Source organism: Dermacentor andersoni, chromosome 2 (genome assembly GCF_023375885.2).
Source record: "Dermacentor andersoni chromosome 2, qqDerAnde1_hic_scaffold, whole genome shotgun sequence".
In the NCBI taxonomy this organism is placed as follows: Eukaryota; Metazoa; Arthropoda; class Arachnida; order Ixodida; family Ixodidae; genus Dermacentor; species Dermacentor andersoni.
The window spans coordinates 214,500,804-214,523,529 of record NC_092815.1 but is presented as its reverse complement, the minus strand read 5'-3'; the positions used below and the strand labels follow the sequence as shown (position 1 = coordinate 214,523,529).

Below are 22,726 nucleotides of genomic sequence, written 5' to 3'. Positions count from 1 at the left end.
CTGCGCGCTCATTCACAAGCGCACCGGTACATAAGCTGGTCCCTGCCAACCGCCGGCAGCAGGCTGACGCCTCTACCTCCCTGATCCATTCCTTCCGAGTGTTCTAGACGCAAGGCCACGCATCAGGTCATGTTCACTACGTCGTTGGGCGTATATGTGTTAATCGAAAACAGCCTCGCTTGACACGTCGCCACACTGACAATTGCGGCACGGCGGGCAACGTAAACTGTGGAAGAAACGAAGAAACGTAAAAAGATGAGCGGCACAGAACGCCGGCAATCGAACACGCGCGGTCGTACAAGTGGCCTGAGCCATAAACCATTATCGATTGGGCTTGTGCCATTGGGTACATTGGTCAAAATTGGCAATTGTGACGCGCTCAACTTTTTCGGTCTTCGCATGGAATCAGCATCGTTCGATCGTCTCGTCGCAGCGTCACCATCACCCGCGTTTCACGCCGTTGACGTCAGCGTGTGGTGGCTCCATGGTATTCATTGCGTCGTCAGCATGACGCTGGTATTCAGCAGTCTTCAGTGCAACCTATACATGAACCTAGGCCAAATTGTATGTAAGAAGAATGCGCCGTGGATCCATTGAAATCGGCGACGTAAGCCTTCATTGTAGGTGTGTTCACATTAATTGTGGGTTTGTCCCTTAAAATGTTTCCCAAGATGTCTCACAAGCCACATTCTCAGAGAACCCTATCATCTGCAGAGCAAGATAGCAGCCAACACACACTTAGTTACAGAAGCAAGCGGACAACTTGGGTCAACGCGCAGGTGAATAGGACTAGATGCACAGAGGAAGGTCGCTGAAAATGTTACACAATGTAAATAACATTGGAAAAAAAGAAGACGGCAGCGACCAAAAACGAGGCTGCCACCGAAATTTCGCAATCCATCAAAAAGGATGAGTACTTTTGAAAGCAGTTCCGGGCTCTGACCTGACCTGCGCGCCCTTTCACAAGCGCACTGGTCCACAAGCTGGTCCCCGCCAACCGCCGGCAGCACGCTGACGCCTCTACCTCCCTGATCCATTTCTGCCGAGTGTCATAGACACAAGGCCAGGGATCAGGTGATGTTCACTAGGTCGTTGGGCGTATATGTGTTTATCGAGAACAGCCACGCATGACACGTCGCCACACTGACAATTGCGGCACGGCGGGCAACGTAAACTGTGGAACAAACGAAGAAACGTCAAAAAGATAAGCGGCACAGAAGGCCGGCAATGGAACACGGCGTGGCACGCGGTCGTACAAATGGCCTGAGCCATAAACCATTTCCGATTGGGCTTGTGCCATTGGGTACATTGGTCAGAATTGGCAAGTTGGCAATTGTGACGCGCCCAACTGTTTCGGTCTTCGCATGGAATCAGCATCGTTCGATCGTCTCGTCACAGCGTCACCATCACCCGCGTTTCACGCCGTTGACGTCAGCGTGTGGTGGCTCCATGGTGTTCATTGCGTCGTCAGCATGACGCTCGTATTCAACAATCTTCAGTACAACCTATACATTAACCTAGGCCAAAAGGTAAGCAAGAAGAATGCGCCGCGGATACATTGAAATCGGCGAGGTAAACCTTCATTGTATGTGTGTTCACATTAATTTTTTGGTTTGTCCTTTAAAATGTTTCCCCAGATGTCTCACAAGCCACATTGTCAGAGAACCCTATCGTCTGCAGAGCAAGATAGCAGCCAACACACTCTTAGTTCCAGAAGCCAGCGGACAACTTGGGTTAACGCGCATGTTAATGGGACTAGATACACAGAGGAAGGTGGCTGAAAATGTCACACAGTGCCAATAACATTGGAAAAAAATAAGACGGCAGCGACCAAAAAAGAGGCTGACACCAAAATTTCGCAATCCGTCGAAAAGGATGAGTACCTTTCAAAGCAGTTCCGGACCCTGACCTGATCTGCGCGCCCTTTCACAAGCGCACCGGTACACAAGCTGGTCCCCGCCAACTGCCTGCAGCAGGCTGACGCCTCTACCTCCCTGATCCATTCCTGCCGAGTGTCCTAGACACGAGGGCATGGATCAGGTGATGTTCACTAGGTCGTTGGGCGTATATGTGTTTATCGCGAACAGCCACGCATGACACGTCACCACACTGACAATTGCGGCACGGCGGGCAACGTAAACTGTGGAACAAACGAAGAAACGTCAAAAATATAAGCGGCACAGAAGGCCAGCAATCGAACACGGCGTGGCACGCGGTCGTACAAATGGCCTGAACCATTAACCATTTCCGATTGGGCTTGTGCCATTGGGTACATTGGTCAGAATTGGCAACTTGGCAATTGTGACGCGCCCAACTTTTTCGATCTTCGCATGGAATCAGCATCGTTCGATCGTCTCGTCACAGCGTCACCATCACCCGCGTTTCACGCCTCTGACGTCAGCGTGTGGTGGCTCCATGGTATTCATTGCGTCGTCAGCAGGACGCTGGTATTCAACAATCTTCAGTACAACCTATACATTAACCTAGGCCAAAAGGTAAGCAAGAAGAATGCACCGCGGATCCATTGAAATCGGCGAGGTAAACCTTCATTGTATGTGTGTTCACATTAATTTTTGGTTTGTCCCTTAAAATGTTTCCCCAGATGTCTCACATGCCACATTCTCAGAGAACGCTATCGTCTGCAGAGCAAGATAGCAGCCAACACACTCTTAGTTCCAGAAGCCAGCGGAAAACATGGGTCAACGCGCACGTGAAAGGGACTAGATGCAAATAGTGAGGTGGCTGAAAATGCCACACAATGCCAATAACATTGAAAAAAAAAGAAGACGGCAGCGACGAAAACGAGGCTGTCACCTAAATTTCGCAATCCGTCAAAAATGGTGAGTACTTTTCAAAGCAGTTCCGGACTCTGACGCAACCTGCGCGCCCTTTCACAAGCGCACCGGTACACAAGCTCGTTACCGCCAACTGCCGGCAGCAGGCTGACGCCTCTACTTCCCTGAACCATTCCTGCCGAGTGTCCTAGACACAAGGCCACGGATCAGGTGATGTTCACTAGGTCGTTGGGCGTATATGTGTTTATCGCGAAGAGCCACGAATGACACGTCGCCACACTGACAATTGCGGAACGGCGGGCAACGTAAACTGTGGAACAAACGAAGAAACGTCAAAAAGATAAGCGGCACACGAGGCCGCCAATCGAACACGGCGTGGGACGCGGTCGTACAAACGGCCGGAGCCATAAACCATTTCCGATTGGGCTTGTGCCATTGGGTACATTGGTCAGAATTGGCAACTTGGCAATTGTGACGCGTCCAGCTTTTTCGGTCTTCGCATGGAATCAGCATCGTTCGATCGTCTCGTCACAGCGTCACCATCACCCGCGTTTCACGCCGTTGGCGTCAGCGTGTGGTGGCTCCATGGTATTCATTGCGTCGTCAGCATGACGCTGGCATTCAACAGTCTTCAGTACAACCTATACATTAACTTAGGCCAAAACGTAAGCAAGAAGAATGCGCCGTGGATCCATTGAAATCGGTGAGGTAAGCCTTCATTGTAGGTGTGTTCACATTAATTGTGAGCTTGTCCCTTAGAATGTTTCCCAAGATGTCTCACAAGCCACATTCTCAGAGAACCCTATCGTCTGCAGAGCAAGATAGCTGCCAACACACTCTTAGTTCCAGAAGCCAGCGGACAACTTGGGTTAACGCGCATGTCAATGGGACTAGATACACAGAGGAAGGTGGCTGAAAATGTCGCACAATGCCCATAACATTGGAAAAAAAGAATGCGGCAGCGACCAAAAACGAGGCTGCCACCAAAATTTCGCTATCCGTCAAAAAGAATGAGTACTCTTTAAAGCAGTCCAGGGCTCTGACCTGACCTGCGCGCCCTTTCACAAGCGCACCGGTACACAAGCTGGTCCCCGCCAACTGCCGGCAGCAGGCTGACGCCTCCACCTCCCTGATCCATTCCTTCCGAGTGTTCTAGACGCAAGGCCACGGATCAGGTGATGTTCACTAGGTCGTTGGGCGTATATGTGTTTATCGAAAACAGCCTCGCATGACACGTCGCCACACTGACAACTGCGGCACGGCGGGCAACGTAAACTGTGGAAGAAACGAAGAAACGTAAAAAGATGAGCGGCACAGAACGCCGGCAATCGAACACGCGCGGTCGTACAAGTGGCCTGAGCCATAAACCATTTCCGATTGGGCTTGTGCCATTGGGTACATTGGTCAGAATTGGCAACTTGGCAATTGTGACACGCCACACTTTTTCGGTCTTCGCATGGAATCAGCATCGTTCGATCGTCTCGTCACAGCGTCACCATCACCCGGGTTTCACGCCGTTGACGTCAGCGTGTGGTGGCTCCATGGTATTCACTGCGTCGTCAGCATGACGCTGGTATAAATCAGTCTTCAGTAGAACCTATACATTAACCTAGGCCAAAACGTAAGCAAGAAGACTGCCCTGCGGATCCATTGAAATCGGCGACGTAAGCCTTCATTGTAGGTGTGTTCACATTGTTTGTGGGTTTGTCCCTTAAAATGTTTCCTAAGATGTCTCACAAGCCACATTCTCATAGAACCCTATCGTCTGCAGAGCAAGATAGCAGCCAACACAGACTTAGTTCCAGAAGCAAGCGGACAACCTGGGTCAACGCGCATGTCAATGGGACTAGATACACAGAGGAAGGTGGCTGAAAATGTTACACAATGGTAATAACATTGAAAAAAGCGAGACGGCAGCGACCAAAAACGAATCTGCCACCAAAATTTCGCAATCCGTCAAAAAGGATGAGTACTTTTCAAAGCGGTTCCGGGCTCAGACCCGACCTGCGCGCCCTTTCACAAGCGCACCGGTACACGAGCTGGTCCCCGCCAACAGCCGGCAGCAGGCTGACGCCTCTACCTCCCTGATCCATTCCTGCCGATTCTCCTAGACACAAGGCCGCGGATCAGGTGATGCTCACTAGGTCATTGGGGGTATATGTGTTTACCGAGAACAGCCACGCATGACACGTCGCCACACTGACAATTGCGGCAAGGCGGGCAAGGTAAATTGTGGAACAAACGAAGAAACGTCAAAAAGATAAGCGGCACGCGAGGCCGGCAATCGAACACGGCGTGGCACCCGGTCATACAAATGGCCTGAGCCATAAACCATTTCCGATTGGCCTTGTGCCATTGGGTACATTGGTCAGAATTGGCAACTTGGGAATTGTGACGCGCCCAACTTCTTCGGTCTTCGCATGGAATCAGCATCGTTCGATCGTCTCGTCACAGCGTGACCATCACCCGCGTTTAACGCCGTTGACGTCAGCGTGTGGTGGATAAATGGTATTCATTGCGTCGTCAGCATTACGCTGGTATTCAACAGTCTTCAGTACAACCTATACATTAACCTAGGCCAAAACGTAAACAAGAATGCGCCGCGGATCCATTGAAATCGGCGAGGTAAACGTTCATTGTAGGTGTGTTCACATTATTGTGGGTTTGTCCCTTAAAATGTTTCCCCAGATGTCTCACAAGCCACATTGTCAGAGAACCCTATCATCTAGAAGAGCAAGATAACAGCCAACACACACTTTGTTCCAGAAACCAGCGGACAACTTGGGTCAACGCGCACGTGAAAGGGACTAGATGCAACGAGTAAGGTGGCTGAAAATGTCACATAATGCCAATAACTTTGAAAGAAAAAGAAGATGGCAGCGACGAAAACGAGGCTGTCACCAAAATTTCGCAATCCGTCAAAAAGGATGAGTACTTTCAAAGCAGTTCCGGGCTCTGACCTGACCTGCGCGCCCTTTCACAAGCGCACCGGTACACAAGCTGGTCCCCGCCAACTGGCGGCAGCAGGCTGACGCCTCTACCTCCCTGATCCATTCCTGCCGAGTGTCCTAGACACGAGGGCACGGATCAGGTGATGTTCACTAGGTCGTTGGGCGTATATGTGTTTATCGCGAACAGCCACGCATGACACGTCGCCACACTGACAATTGCGGCACGGCGGGCAACGTAAACTGTGGAACAAAGGAAGAAACGTCAAAAAGATAAGCGGCACAGAAGGCCGGCAATCGAACACGGCGTGGCACGCGGTCGTACAAATAGCCTGAGCCATAAAGCATTTCCGATTGGCCTTGTGCCACTGGGTACATTGGTGAGAATTGGCAACTTGGGAATTGTGACGCGCCCAACTTCTTCGGTCTTCGCATGGAATCAGCATCGTTCGATCGTCTCGTCAAAGCGTGACCATCACCCGCGTTTCACGCTGTTGGCGTCAGCGTGTGGTGGTTCCGTGGTATTCATTGCGTCGTCAGCATGACGCTGGTATTCAACAGTCTTCAGTACAACCTATACATTAACCTAGGACAAAACGTAAGCAAGAAGGAAGCGCCGCGGATCCATTGAAATGAGCGACGTAAGCCTTCATCGTAGGTGTGTTCACAGTGTTTGTCGGTTTGTCCCATAAATTTTTCCCAAGATGTCTCACATGCCACATTCTCAGAGAACCCTATCGTCTGCAGAGCAAGATAGCAGCCAACACACTATGAGTTCCCGAAGCCAGCGGACAACCTGGGTCAACGCGCATCTCAATGGGACTAGATACACAGAGGAAGGTGGCTGAAAATGTCACACAATGGCAATAACATTGAAAAAGCGAGACGGCAGCGACCAAAAACGAAGCTGCCACCAAAATTTCGCAATCCGTCAAAAAGGATGAGTACTTTTCAAAGCGGTTCCGGGCTCAGACCCGACCTGCGCGCCCTTTCACAAGCGCACCGGTACACGAGCTGGTCCCCGCCAACAGCGGGCAGCACGCTGACGCCTCTACCTCCCTGATCCATTCCTGCCGATTCTCCTAGACACATGGCCGCGGATCAGGTGATGTTCACTAGGTCGTTGGGGGTATATGTGTTTACCGAGAACAGCCACGCATGACACGTCGCCACACTGACAATTGCGGCAAGGCGGGCAAGGTAAATTGTGGAACAAACGAAGAAACGTCAAAAAGATAAGCGGCACGCGAGGCCGGCAATCGAACACGGCGTGGCACCCGGTCATACAAATGGCCTGAGCCATAAACCATTTCCGATTGGCCTTGTGCCATTGGGTACATTGGTCAGAATTGTCAACTTGGGAATTGTGACGCGCCCAACTTCTTCGGTCTTCGCATGGAATCAGCATCGTTCGATCGTCTCGTCACAGCGTCACCATCACCCGCGTTTAACGCCGTTGACGTCAGCGTGTGGTGGCTCCATGGTATTCATTGCGTCGTCACCATGACGCTGGTATTCAACAGCCTTCAGTACAACCTATACATTAACCTAGGCCAAAACCTAAGCAAGAAGAATGCATCGCGGATCCATTGAAATCGGCTAGGTAAACCTTCATTGTAGGTGTGTTCACATTAATTGTGGCTTTGTCCCTTAAAATGATTCCCAAGATGTCTCACAAGCCACATTCTCAGAGAACCCTATCGTCTGCAGAGCAAGATAGCACCCAACACACACTTAGTTCCAGAAGACAGCGGACATCTTGGGTGAACGCGCATGCCAATGCACTCTTAAAAAAAAAGAGAGTCAAAAGAGGGTCACGACTACCTCGACTCTCTTTTTTCAGTCGCTGACCACCTTTTTTTCCAAGGGTAGTCACAAAACGAAGTCGGGAATGACGCATGAAATGGATGACTCCCGTGCTGCTTGAAGGGAGTCAGTGAAAGGCACATATGACGTTATAGGTTGCAGCGAATGTGGATTCGTTGGTTCACTCAATCAAATAACTGATCGACTATACCAAAGAAAACAGCATGATAAGTAACTACCCGAGTTCAACTCTATAGCCGCAAAAAGTAAAATGCGTTTCATGCAGTGCTGTATTACTGCATAATCAGGATAGCAAGAAAAGCAAATTTTTTTTTTTTTCAATTTTTCAGTATGAAGTAATTGAAGCAGGGTGGTACAACGCCAAACTCCAAAAGTAATAACGCTGGTTGGTATATTTATGCAACACACTGTACATTAATATGTATTTTGTATATAAAGATACCTTAAAGGGGGGGGTGGGAGTGCACAATATTGATTGACCATGCACAGAATGGAAAAAAGAAGAAAAAAAAATACAACACGAATATACACACAATGTCAACAGAACACACACTGTGAAGTACACCACTTAGAAAATTAAAAATTAAATTATGGGGTTTTACGTGCCAAAACGACTTTCTGATTATGAGGCACGCCGTAGGGGGGGACTCCGGAAATTTTGACCACCTGGGGTTCTTTAACGTGCACCTAAATCTAAGTACACGGGTGTTTTCGCATTTCGCCCCCACGGAAATGCGGCCGCCGAGGCCGGGATTCGATGCCGCGACCTCGTGCTCAGCAGCCTAACACCATAGCCACTGAGCAACCACGGCGGTTGGACACCACTTAGAGTTCATAACTAAAGCTAAGCAAATATTACTATTTTTTTATGAAACAACACTAATTCACATCTCGGTACCACTTTCCCTGCCAGATAAAGATCGAGGAACTCTGGTAATACTTCATCTTCTGGCTGCGCCGCACAGACTACATTGCGTTTAGATACCTTAAATGCTTATCGATGTCTCCTGAATTCAACAAGTCCCATCTTGTCTAACAAGAACAGAACCTCATCCTGAGCCGCAAAAATTCCTGCAATCTGCGCAAATTGTGCGTCGTCTGCCAAACCCGTCGTGGTTGCTCAGCGGCTATGGTGTTGGGCTGCTGAGCACAAGGTCGCGGGATCGAATCCCGGCCACGGCTGCCGCATTTCGATGGCGGCGAAATGCGAAAACACCCGTGTACTGAGATTTAGGTGCACATTAAAGAACCCCAGGTGATCGAAATTTCCGGAGTCGTCCACTACAAGTGCCTCATAATCGGAAAGTGGTTTTGGAACGTAAAACCCCCATAAGTCAATTTCGTCTCCCTTGGCCATTAAAAGCACATCTCTCACATGGTATGCCATTTGCGGCATAGTGACTGACTTTGCCTGCCATACGTTACCTGCAGGCAGGCGCTCCTCAATGCACGTATGTAAAAGAGATCTTCGCACAGGTTTCAGGCCTGACATGGTGTGGGGTTGGTTGAAGACAATCTCACGGAATTCATAGCTTTGCGAAAGTTGGTGAAGCTCTGCAAGTGTTTTACATTTGTTTTTGAAATTTTTCATCTTTGATGCCTTGAACCTCATACGCCAGATTTGTTTTAGTGGTACGAAAAGAGAGATCATGCGTGGGTAGTGCACAATTAAGGTAATGTAATTTAGGGATTATGCGGGCTTCTGGGTAGCGGGTTACGAATGAACGGAGAAATTCTTCAATTTTCACCTCCATATTGCTACGGGATAGTATTTCCAATGACGAAGAGCCGAGCAGTAAGAAGACGACGACGACGATTGGAAGCTAGCGCGGGCTGTTGCCTCTTGGCCAACTGCGCCGTATTGCCTTGTAAATATACTTGTAAATAGCTTTTCGTCGGTGTCTTCCTACGTAACAATATAAACAAGGGACTCTTAGGGAAGCTCACCAGACGAAAGCATGCCTACAACTTCTCCGAATAGGAGGTAAACCTCCCAGCCTTCGTTTCCCTCTAGAATTTTAGAAGCGAAAATCTGAGGTAACAGTCCGGAAAGGCACCACTTCTGTGAAGCAGTGCCCTTTAGAGGGGTATTGCCTCGTACGAAGGCTTCTGTGGGTCGTGGTTGTCTGTCAACGCTTTAGATTTAGAATCTAAAAACGTTGTGGTCTGTTTGTGCAATCATTGCGGCCACGATGGAATGTGCAAACTTCGTGCACTGTTCTGCAAACCCCTGTGCAAAAAAACGTGCAAACCGCTGCTCTGTTCTTGCTCAAATTTTGTAGAACGATCGCATTTTGGCGTCGACTTTACACTTGGCACAGTTAAGTGCCTTGTTTGTAAGAAAAACGCAAGTTTGCCTGCGCCCATGAAGCTGCAAACAGCTGCCGTAACTACGCAAGAATAAACCAGTGTCGCCGCCTGCCGTCGGCTTTAAAAAGCAGCGTCTTAGGGAGGACGGTCGCCTGTACCAGGAGCAGGCAACACGCGGCAGCGCTCCTTGATATGCTGCTTTCTGCAGCTGACGACAGGCGGCGATACAAGTTTATGCTTGCGCCGTCGCGTCAGCAGCTCGCATTTTCATGAGCGCCGGTAAGTTTGCATTAAAAAAAAGATCAGGCAATTAACTGTGCTAAGTGTTATACTAAACGAAGTAGACACCAAAATGTGGTCGTTCTGCCAAATTTGAGCAAGGATAGCGCAGCGGTGAGCGAAAAATGTTTTGCGAACGCGCGCAGCGAAATATTCAGGACCCAGCACACGGAGGAAGGAAACTAAGGAGAGGCCCTGACGTCACTCTTTGTGAAGCAAAAGTGAAGCCGGAAGTTGGCGTTGCTCATGGCGATGCTTCGCCTTTTGTGCCACCCTCCTCTCTTGTTTACATCTTTCGCGAAACCACGCCGCACTAACGCAAACCCGCCCACACAGCGCCTTTGCCACGGCACGAAACCTACCAGAGCAACACGTGTGCGCGCTCAAAAAATCAGAACAACGCCGCCATTGTGGCCCAAAAGGCGTGGCCATGCAGCAAAAAAAATAAAAAAGCAGCAAAAGAAATGAGAACCTATACGTCATTTCCGCCACACTTTTCTCCTAGCGCGCGGAGGGGGTAGGGCCTCTCCTTAGTTTCCTTCCTCCGTGACCCAGCACATGACTTACGGCTTTCATATTTACTTCGGCTTTGGATTCGCAACTATGAGAAGCGCGGCAATGGCTCTGACGGCACCTTGCAATCTACGGCGGTGAACGAGTATCTAAACGCGAGTGGCATTCCTCTCTTGCTTGCGTTACGCCTGTGAAATCCGACAGCGGTGGCAGCATGTCGTCCGATCCGCCTTCAACTGAACGCTCGCCGACTGATGCGGAAGGAGCGGTTTGCCTCTTGCTTGCGTTGCGCCTGTGGAACGTGACAACGGTGGCAGCATGTCGTCCGATCCGGCTTAAACTGAACGCTCGCCGACGGGTGCGGAAGAAGCGGCTTGCCTCGTTTCGCGGGGGCCATCAAAGAAAATCGTGAAGCTCACAGGCGCCCGGAAACTCGCCGACCTCCACGAAAGCCTGCGGACGGGAGGGTTCGTGTACCTGATGACAGGCAACGATCTTCTAATACAGGTGAGCGTAAATGTACTGCGCGTTATGGAGCGCAAAGAGGATTTGGTCATTGTTTGGTTCATATGAGCAAAGTAGCAACAGTATGCATAGCGGAAATGTCGAGCACAATTAATAACTGTTCGGTTGCCGCGCGTTGAACTGACAGATCGAGTGTTAACGAAATTGCTCTGTGTCACTTCACTGTGCTGCCAACTACTAATATTTTTGTGTCGTCGCAGCCGATGCACTTGACCTTAAATTGAGAAGTGTAGTGCATACTTGCCCGTACGAACACAACGTTGCTCAACTATAATTATTGGCGTGTCGAGAAGCCGCAAGGAAACTAGCCTTTTCAGGACTTCCATCTTCTGAAAACTTGTGCAGTTGGTTTACTACTGATATTGAGGTCAGGTGTGCAATCGCTTCCCTATCTCTGGTAGGAGAGGGAGTAGTAACAGCTTCCGTCAATGTAATGGTGCTTTAGTTAGCATAACTGGTCGCAGTATGCCATATTCTGCAAACTTCTGCAACGTTTAACTAATAAAACAGGCAAGGCGAGGAAAACGGACTTGTTGTTTGCCTGTTCAATCTTTGTCGTCATTTGTGCGCTGCAACATTCACGCAGCAATGAAGTTACATTGAACCAACTGAGGAAAAAAAATTGCTGGCATGTTCAGCAATAGGACTATGAAAACCTTGGGCAATCGGCAATATGGGTCTATCTTTGTGAAATCATCTGTTCTTATACATTCATGGTTGCCGACATTGCATAAATAAGCTTAGCCTTGTTAGCTTAATGCGTCCTGTACTTAGATCACATATGGGCAGCAGGATTAGTGCTGTGCTGTGATGGCTCTAAATAACAAACCTGTGTGGGACAGTACAGCAACCATAAAGAAAGGCTGTTTAATTAATCAATGCCTGTTCAATGTCCACAGCTTCACTTCTAATGTGCAAAACTATTGATAAACCATCTGGGTGTGCTTTCAGATCTTCCAACGACCGGTTGCAGTGCTACGTCGACATGGGTGAAAGCACGACGGTGTGTGATGGAGCATTGATTAACTTGGTTGTCTCCCCAAGCCACTCCGAAGCATCAGAGGCACAAAAAAAGCCGTATGCAGCCGATCTTATTTAATCTGTACTCATGCATTAACTCTGTATAACATTAAAACCTGTCGTATGCTGGAAAGCTATAATACCGGTATTTGAGCAGTACTTTAAAGAGCCCCTCACCAGGCCACATAGCTAATTTAATTATATGCTGGAAGTTGTTAGGTGCCCTCTTGGGAGCATTCTACTGCAGAAATTTTCAAATTGGCTCATTAATAGCTGAGATAGAAATATTGCAGTTCCGCAAACCCATGATTTAAAGAGGCGAGCGTCACAGCCAAAAAGAACGCTTGGATGCCCCTTGCCAAGCCACTAGTGGAGAAAAGGCTGCATGTTGTTCCATACATGCATGAAGTGGCCCACGATTTAAAGAAAGTGGCCAGCAGGTACAAAGTACGTATTATTTCCTTGGGTCCACGGAAGCTTTCTGTCCTGTGCCCACGCATCTCAGACCCACAGAAGCTGACCCTTTGTGGTAAAAATCATACAAGGCCATATGTGACTTGCGCATTCGGTATGGTGTACGAAATTCCACTTAATTGCGGCAAGGTGCATATCAGCCAGACAGGCTGTTGCACCAACGATGTGGCAAGGGAACATGAGCTGTCTGCCAGGAATAAGATTAATGCACATTTGCCTATGCACTGCAATTACCGCACGCGTGAGCCATATCTTTTCCATATCCGCATTCTTGGTAAAAGCAAAGATTGTCTGCATGAGAATTAATAGAGGCCTGTTTCATCAACATGAAATGTGACGTCTATGCCAGTGATACATCTGTGGCTTGAACTGAATTGAACGACAGTTTCTGCACTGTATGACTGAATAATAATGGGCAAACTTGTTTGAGTATTGTGTGGAAACATATGTGCGCACATGGCCACCTTCACCTATATATATGAACCTGTTTGCTTTCAGTAAAGTAGTAGCAAGTGACACTCATTCCTGTCCTAAAGCTTTTTTCTGCCCCTGGTTGTGTCTTAACTTTGGGAATTAAGCTCATGGGAATTTCGTAAACAAACAAATGCATGCCATAGGGGCACTTCCACTATGTAAAAATAAAACGTTTTTTCCCCCTAATATCTTTATGTATCTATATAGTCCTAGTTCCACTTTTGTAGCATACCACTGTCCTTGTTAAATATTGGAATGCTCTGCTACTAATAGATATGACAAATGAGGTGTATTTATGAAAACATAAAACAAAAAGCTGCAAAATATTTTTTTTTTAAATTTTGTGCAGTGTAGACAGCCCACATATAACTGATGATATATGAAGAGCTTAAGAAGCACAATCATGTTTGTGACTCCTCAATCCTTCCATATCACCTTTCAAAGTCTTATGTGACCTTGACATTTGTATCTATCTCAGTAGCTCAGATTTATGTAATGCTCAGGGAAAATTTGACTTCCTGTTTGAAATAATAGCCATGTTTCACAAAAAAAGCTTATAAGCAAAGGCACCAAAAAGTTATCAGAAAAAATACGTTCATTGAAATATTAATTCATTAGCCACCAGAAATGTGATAGGGAGTTAATAATGTTTGGATAAACACAAGCGGTCTAGTTTGTGTATTTGAGAACCAGGACCTTCTAGTATATTTTTGTTCTATCAAATCATCCTTGGCCTTTATCTGACCTGCTTTTGTTCTGTTTCTGGCCCCAAGACAATGCTAGTCTGGACTTGGCACTCTATGGCCCAGTATTTGTCCTTCACAAAGCAATACCCCTGTAGACGATGTAGCTAGCAACAAGTTTTCCTCAGAAGGAATGTTTGCAGGTGCGTCACTATGGTTGCCTATTTCACCTTGGTGGGGGAGCTTTTTGCTCATGGTACCAATGTCTGTGAAGGGACCAATAATGCACCTTCCTTGTGCATGGTACCAATGCGAAAAGGGGGAGAGGGATCATGGTGTGTTGGTAAGGAGGTATCTGTAAAGGGGGTGATAAAATTCCTCTTTAAATTTCGTTTTAACAGCCCATTCATGCTGTAACGAGTCAGTTGTCTCAGTCAGTGATTTTTGCTGTTCGTACATCATTATCCGTACATCATTATTTGCCATGGCAAATGTGCCCATATTTATCAAGAGCCCTTCCTGTATTCTTAGCGCGTCACTAATTATATAGTAGGTAAACTTCAGCATGTGGACTGATAGTCTGTGATACCACATCTTTTGTTTTTCTAGCACTCGATTTTGTTGTTGATTTCAATGAATACTTCTCTTTTTAAGGCTGTCTGGTAGTGCGGTTGGACATGCGGAGAATGCAGTCAAAGGACAGTACAAGGAATTGTCAACGTACACACTGCCTCTGATGCCCATTGACGTTGCTGCACACCTCTGAAATATTACAGCAGGAGGCGTGCCTGACAATCTTCAAAAGAAAATTGAATGGATTGCCTACAATTCGTCATCTCAGACAATGTAAGTCACAACAATTACCTGGATGCATTGGTCAGCAAAATAATGAGAACACACTCACAAAAATTCTATTCAGCCGGGTTCATCGGGCTAAGGCCTACAGAAATTCGTCTCAGTCGGACTCACTGGGACTCACTTTCGAGATCAGTCTGAGTGAGTCGACTCATGCATCAGTTTGCCAACCTATGCCAGATGTAAATAAAGTTGGGATAGAATGTACTTAATGAGAATTCATTCCACAGTAAATGTCCCAATTATGTTCAGTCGTGTATTTTTCCCAACCTTGTATTGCAATATGCATGGTAAGCACAATGTTAATTAGAAAGCGTATTACCCTCCATTCTCATGCGGTTATGTCACTAAGGCAAGTGGGAGGTGTCTATAATCAAAACAAGTTTTTGTTGTCTAATTCATGATTATAACTTAGTTGCTGCATAGTTCCCCTTGAAAACGCTCGATAACCGAGGGGGAAAAAATTGTGTTCCTAAAGCATTGCATTGGGGCAGTGAACAATGTCCAAATTGTGTAGTGCGTTTTTAAGTGTTTAGCAGTGTATATAGCATTGTTGGTTCGAAATGTTTTTATCACTGATACATCGTTGACTAGTTCTGGATTGCAGTTCACTCATGACCTCGAGATTTAAATATTCAATGGCAATGTCGACATTGCAGCCCTGACCCCATTTTCTTTATTCTGGCTAACAACACGAACCCTGACACTAGCAGCGCTACATTTTAGGCGGGTATACAAATACCAAGTGAATTGGATGGAAAGACAGTTGTGGCTAGATGAATTCGTACAGTGCTGTGTGTTTCATGTGAAATATGGGGGTTTGGCTACCAGGAGGGAAAGACAGTCATGGCTAGATGAATTGGTGCAGCGCTGCATGCATCATGCCAAATTTGTGGGTTCGGTTACCACCAGCAGCATTTCTTCTACTTCCATTCCTTTTCCTTCACAAAAAAGTCATGAAAGCTACAGAAAGGTTAACACTCAGTCATAATTTATGTCATGCTTCAATGGAGCAATATCCTCTGTGGTTTCCTTGCCATGAGTCTTGGGTTAATGAGTGGGCGAGGGCGCTAGAATGACGCGTTGAATAAAGCTTCTTTAGCTGCTGGTTACAGTTCTTATAGGTAGTATACACCACAAAGGTAAACGGTACATAGACAGAAGTGCCGACTGTCAACTGAGATGTTATTATTCAATGTGCCGAATTTACACAAGCAAGTGAAAGAGCTATCTGAAAAACATTAACTTCTGAAGATAGAACAAGAAAAGCAGACGAGTGGGCAAAAAATGAACTACGCTGGAAATTGAGATACAAAAAAAAATATGATTGCATCACAAATACAGGCTGTCCACGTGACTTCCAGAAAAACTAGCTCTTTTTCTGATAGGGCAGTCAGAAAGGTATCTGCAACGTCAAGCGCAAGATGTGGCATGTTGACTCCACATAAAAGGTTGTGTACGAAATTTCTCTATCATGCGGCGCTTGTCATGGGGCAGACTGCCAGATGCCTTCATGAGAGGTTGTGTGAACATGCATATAATGTGCGCAATGAAAGAGAAAGTTTTTTTGGCACATCATACTAGCATGCGTGGCTGCACTCCTTTGTTTGAAAGAATGTCAGTTATTCACAAGCACAGGGATGGTCTTACCCATATCATACTTGAAGTAGCACAATTGGCATGGGAGCAGAGTGCATACATCAGCAAGCCATCCATTGCCTTATCAGAAAGAGAGCTCAAGTTTCTGGGAAGTCAAACCTACAGCGAGCATTTTTTACGCAACTCTACATTTCTTCGTGTGCCTCTTGATGGTCTGCTTTGTTCTCCTTTTTAGTAGTTATTTTTCAGATAGCTGTATCACTATTGTGTGTATTCAGCAATAAAACCTCCATTGGTAGTCAGTGCTTGTGTCTACGTCCTCGTTTAACCTTTGCACTGTACACTCACGATAATGGATCAACAACTAGCTTAATAAGCTGCCCTTGTAAATTCTTATAGGAGATGCTCCTTCAAGTTTGTATTCATGGCTAATTTTCCCTTGTGTGCATGTTTTAGTAATAAGCTAATTTGAAATATTAATTAAAACCTTTTATAACATCTTGTTTGGTGAAAGTATTTTAAGAGTTTGTGAACTCTGGTCATGATTATCTGTTTATCTTGGCTATTGCAGGACAAAAGGATTAAATGTTACCCCTGTCCTGTGTCAAATCCATCTGATCAATTCTCTAACCTCAGTCTTGTCACGCACCTAATGCTTTCATGGTGCAGTTTGCTTAAATTCTCCCATCTGATGACTCACGGTTCAACTGTTTGATATTATTTCATGGAAATGGTTGCACTTCAGTGCTGTTGCATATTGTTTCTTGTGTATTGTTTGATGTCGAAGGTTGATGCATGCTTTTTTAAACATCAGGTACCCAAATAAATTGTGCAATGTTGCTGCAAGGAGCCTCGTAAACCAGTACCCAGCACTGAGGGACACATTGCACCTTGGCCATGTAAGAGCATTTTCTTATAACTTTTTTTTTATTTCTTTTGCACTTTTAGATGTTAAGCATATCCAGGCCAAGGCAGCCGCATTTCGATGGGGGCATAATGCAGAAACACCCGTGTACTTAGATTTAGGTGTATGTTAAAGAACCCCAGGTGATCCGAATTTCCGGAGTGCCCCACTACGTCATGCCTCTTAATCAGATCATGGTTTTGGCACATAAAGCCCCATAATTTTTTTTTACATTAAGCATGCTGCCAAAGGCTTTCTTACTACTTTGTAAAGTTTATGGCCATCCTTGCTTGCAGCTATTCAGGTCTGTGTGCTTGTGATTGAGTAGAGATTTGGTGGTTTTAAAGCTTTGCAGCTTAACTAAATATGAAGATATCAACAGCACCTCTGCACCTGGCATGCATATGGCCACCTCTTGTAAAATTAATTGCATGCTCAGCTAAATATGTATTTGGTTAAATAATATATTTTTGTACCTGGAGCCGTTTTGACCAACACCAATACTGAAAGTAATTCTCAGATATTGTGTTGGAAGGTGTGCTAAAACAACTCACTTGGTACATTCTGGAACATGAAGGAAACAGTGCAAAAAGCAAGCTAAGGTCAGGGCAACTCCACGTTTAACTGTACTGTGTTTGCAGTTTCTTTCAAAACCTGAAACCTGGAAGTCATTGAACTGATTATTCAAAAGAATAGCGCAAAGTAGCAGGGACAAAGACAGAGGACGACGAGAATATTTTGAATAATCATGATTCTTTTGAATAATCATGACACACCAACTAGCCCAGCTTTCTGCTTTGATTGCAGTCATTGAACTGTTGATTAGGTATGTAAAGTCAATTGCTTTCATTTCATTCCAGTTCTCATGGTATATGTGCCTAAGAAACAAGTACAAATACATGCGAAAGTGAATGCCACCAGGATGCCCTGAAGTCGATGCAGAAGTGAAAGCAAGAAAGGCAAGCGAAATTGTGACACATGCTCAAAATCTGGATTTTGAAGACGGGTGATCAGCTGCAAGTTTGCATGCATATTTCACTAGATAAACTGACTCTCCTTTCTTTGTTATGTGGCTTAGTTGAAACATTTAGTTGCTTCTCTTGATGTACTTGTTCGTTTCATTTACATTTTTTCTTTAAAAAATGCAAACATGCAATCCAGCTATAGCAACTATATCTGCAATGCTGTCACCAGAGATATTGTAGGTGATCAAAGAACCAAAATATCATATCGCATCGCCACCTTGAACCTAGAGTGAAACATTAGTTCAAGATGTAGTGGTAGGTGCATTTATAGACTAGTAATACAGCATTCATACTGTAATGTATATTGATATACATGCTAAGATGTAGCAAAAAGTGTGTGGCTATGCTGCTCTGACACTTCAGTTGTTTTAACCTTTCGTTGATGAGGTTTGCATACAGCATACCAAAAAATTATAATTTTTCTTGCTGATTTTTGGCATTGAGTAAGAAGTTCCTTGTTAAATGTATTGAGCCAACACTGAATGACTGGCAGCTAGTGTCATTTGTCGGTTTAGAGCAGAAACACAGGATGGGAAAAAAAAGACATGGGACTCGTTTTCTTTGGAAAGCACGGTCAGGGGAGACAGACCAGTGCAAGATCTGCTGTAGTGACCTCAGGCACACAATGCAAAGAGCTCTCTGTATAGATTCCAAACGCAGCCATATGTCGCTTGGGGAGAAGCCCACTTCTTCCCCTATACTATAAAGGAGTTTCTACAAAATATCCTTTATTTTTGTTGATTATGCTTATTCTCAATGTCTTTTGCACATTTAGGAAAATAATTTGTTTTGTATTTATGTGCGTGGTCATTAAAGGGTTAGACAAATAAAGTGGTTCCATTGAATGTGAATGTATAACTTTAGCCACTCTAGTCGCAATGTGTTGATCATTCCACAATCTTTGTGAGAGCACGAAACAGGAACTAGGCAGCATGAAAATCACTCAGCAGTACCAAGAAGGAAGCTTCAGCACTTATACAGTACTGCAGAATACACTTCTATGCTGTACCTGTGGTGTCCTTTTTATTATGTGGTCTTGATCCCACTATGGGGAAATAACTCTGCTTTACAAGTGCATTGCAGTACTTTAATACTTTAACTGCTTGCTGCAAAAGGAAAGTGCCATTAGAGTATTACATAAGGATCATGTGTTATGAGGCAGTTGCTAGACGTGGTATGTCAGAGCACTGAGTTGCCGGCGGCCATTATAATTAGCTGTTTTCTGTGGCATTGTTAACTTGACAGAACATAGTGAGCATTATTTGATCAATAAACAATACTACATAATTCTGGCCCTTATTTGGAACTTTGTCTCATCTCTGTGATGCGCGCAACCCGCTTTTGATGTTACTGAGATGGAGTGACTCCTTGCAAAGCAGCAGGGTAGTTCTGTTAATGATGCTGTCATTCACACTTACGCAGATTGTTTAGTAGGCATTAGCTCAGTGCCATTCCCCCATAGAATCACAGCTTGCATTTCATTCATGTATAATAGAAACATTCTGTAGATTTCATGTGAAAATGTGACATTGGAGGGCATTATGCTATAAGTTCACAGTAGTGAGCCCCATTATTGGAAGACAGCTGTTGTCTCAAATTACAGCAAAGTGAAGCCATGTACATTCTCGCCTTAACTACTGCAGTTTAGTATGGGCCACAATGACCAAAACAAACATAAATAAGGTTCTCGTATTGCAAAAGAAAATTGTTCGAATAATCGCTAATGTTGATAATACAACTACCTCCAAATGTGCTTTTGAAGCACATAACATTGTCCGCGTCAATCATTTGTATAACTTTAAGTTGTTACAAAAAATTTATTTCTCAATGGCATCCACTGCCGATTTTTATTCTACTCTGGCATCTTTGGACATGCGTCGTGCTAACATACTCACAACACCTATTAATACATAGATTATACTATGTTTTTACGCTAATTATAAATTGCAAATGTTGTCTTATAACCTGCCCCATGTTCTAAAAGGGTATACCAAAGCTGAGCTGCGGAAATATTTTGTTGAAATGTGATTTTATGTGTTGAAATGTGATTTTATGTCTTTGCTAGTAGATGCTGCATGTTTGCTTGGTTATTACTTTTATTATTTCTGAACATAAGTGTGACCATTTCAGCGTTTCGATTTTACTGTTCAAATTTTGTGCAAAGATTATTAGACTCTATGCATAAATAGTGAATGTTTCTCTTTATTGAATGTGACTATTCTATGTGTGTCTGTTGAAGATTTCCTGCACCACTCGTGTGCAACTGCTTGTAGGAGTTTCCTGGACACGGTCAAGCTGTGTAGGCAGCTTTTTGCCAAAAACCTACCCTCCAGTTGAATCTGGAAAATGAACTTATACTTATATCCTTATACTTATTTAAATATGTTCTGCCTATTGTGTATCCACATGTGTGGGCTTGTGATATGCCCTGATGGCAAGGCCATTTGTGGTTCGTTCAAAGAGAACATTTATGGATGCATTATAGCTATTCTCAGGCTCCTCTCTTCCTGCTGTAAACTGGATTCTCTGCTTATAAGAAATAAGTGTTCCTTGTGATTACTATATGTGCCCTTGCTAAAGGTTACTGTGATGTGTTCATGTTCTTATTGAATAAAATGTTTACAAAGTTTTAACAGTTGTGCTGTTCTTTCAGATCTTAACCGGAGCAGGCAGCATTTCACGCAAACATGGAGGCAGTGCTAATGGAAACATTTAGGAGGTGAGACAACAGTCTTTTTTGACAAATTGGATGAAATGATGGCCAAGAAGTTGCACTTTTGAAACATGGGATGTACTTACTATGCCGGCACCACGGGGATATTGAACTGGATATTGAACTATTTATAATGTCCGGTATTGCATTTATCTGGCCTTTAGGCATATTTCTTTTTCTCCATTAGCATCAATGCTGTACGATTGCTTTGTTTTGGTGAGATTGTAAATTTGTCGCTTAATATCAATATTGAAATTTAATTCCTCTGTCCATGTATGCCTCCATGGCATATCGAAATAAATGAGCCCTTTGTCGTGGCAAATGATTAAATCCTTATTCAAATGCCTGAAATGCTAAATTACCTCATAATCTGAAGTGAAGGCACTAAAATGACGGAGGACAAAGAAGAAACACACACACACATGGCGCCACTTCCAACAATGTTTAATCAGGAAAAAACGCCATTGATTTATACTAGAAGCGCAATCACAGTTTCTCAGGGTGCATTCGCGTTCAGGTAAAGCAGTTCTTTGCGTAACATTGATATGGGTGCAACACTTACGCAGTTATCAGCTGTTTCAATTATTCTTTTGGCCTCAATTATTAATCTAACCCATTTGTCACGGCTTCTGGCAACCACAGCGCAGGCGTGGAAGTCTGGCTTACATTTGCAATTTCTACAATGAATTGCCAGGTGGCCCTCCCTCCCATTGTTCACTTTGTTAATGTGTTGCCTCAGCCTGTCATTCAGGCACTGCTCTGTTTGGCCCACGTACTTTTTACCACAATCTAAAGGAATCTCATAAACAACTCCTGCCTGACAATCTACGTATTTGTTATCGTGTTTAGTAGCATAGGCCAGTGCCTTGCGGGAATAAGGGTTGGTCGTTCTACAGAGCTTAGAGAGCTTGCACGGGGCAGAAAACACGACATTTACGTTAGCTCGCTTCGCAATCTTTTTCAAATTATGCGACATGCGGTGTATGTAGGGTATGACAGCAACTTTTTCTTTTTCGCGGGGCGACTCCTGGTCCGGTTGGCGGATTCGCGACTTCTTCAGGATTGTTTCCGCTACGGACACTAAAACAGGTTGCGGGTAGCCTGCCTCTTCCAGGCGGTCAATCTGCTTAAGAAAACTCGCCGCAGCTCGATGTGGACAGGACTTCTTAGAAACATTCAGCAGGCACAAGTCAACCCGCGAAAAAGAAAAAGTTGCTGTCATACCCTACATACACCGCATGTCGCATAATTTGAAAAAGATTGCAAAGCGAGCTAACGTAAATGTCGTGTTTTCTGCCCCGTGCAAGCTCTCTAAGCTCTGTAGAACGACCAACCCTTATTCCCGCAAGGCACCGGCCTGTGCTACTAAACACGATAACAAATACGTAGATTGTCAGGCAGGAGTTGTTTATGAGATTCCTTTAGATTGTGGTAAAAAGTACGTGGGCCAAACAGAGCAGTGCCTGAATGACAGGCTGAGGCAACGCAATAACAAAGTGAACAATGGGAGGGAGGGCCACCTGGCAATTCATTGTAGAAATAGCAAATGTAAGCCAGACTTCCACGCCTGCGCTGTGGTTGCCAGAAGGCGTGACAAATGGGTTAGATTAATAATTGAGGCCAAAAGAATCATTGAAGCAGCTGATAACTGCGTAAGTGTTGCATCCATATCACTGTCACACAAAGAACTGCTTTACCTGAACGCGAATGCACCCTGAGAAACTGTGATTGCGCTTCTAGTATAAATCAGTGGCATTTTTTCCTGATTAAGCATTGTTGGAA

The 22,726-nt window shown here is 45.1% G+C and overlaps 1 long non-coding RNA gene across 1 annotated transcript; it reads left to right on the top strand.

Moving 5' to 3' along the window:
* Positions 1–10,771: 10,771 nt before the first annotated feature.
* On the top strand, positions 10,772–18,589 carry LOC126527288 (uncharacterized). The gene is made up of 5 exons (XR_007598756.3): positions 10,772–11,179; positions 12,149–12,274; positions 14,503–14,694; positions 17,117–17,201; positions 18,067–18,589. It is a non-coding gene; the product is annotated as an uncharacterized lncRNA (long non-coding RNA).
* Positions 18,590–22,726: the final 4,137 nt, after the last annotated feature.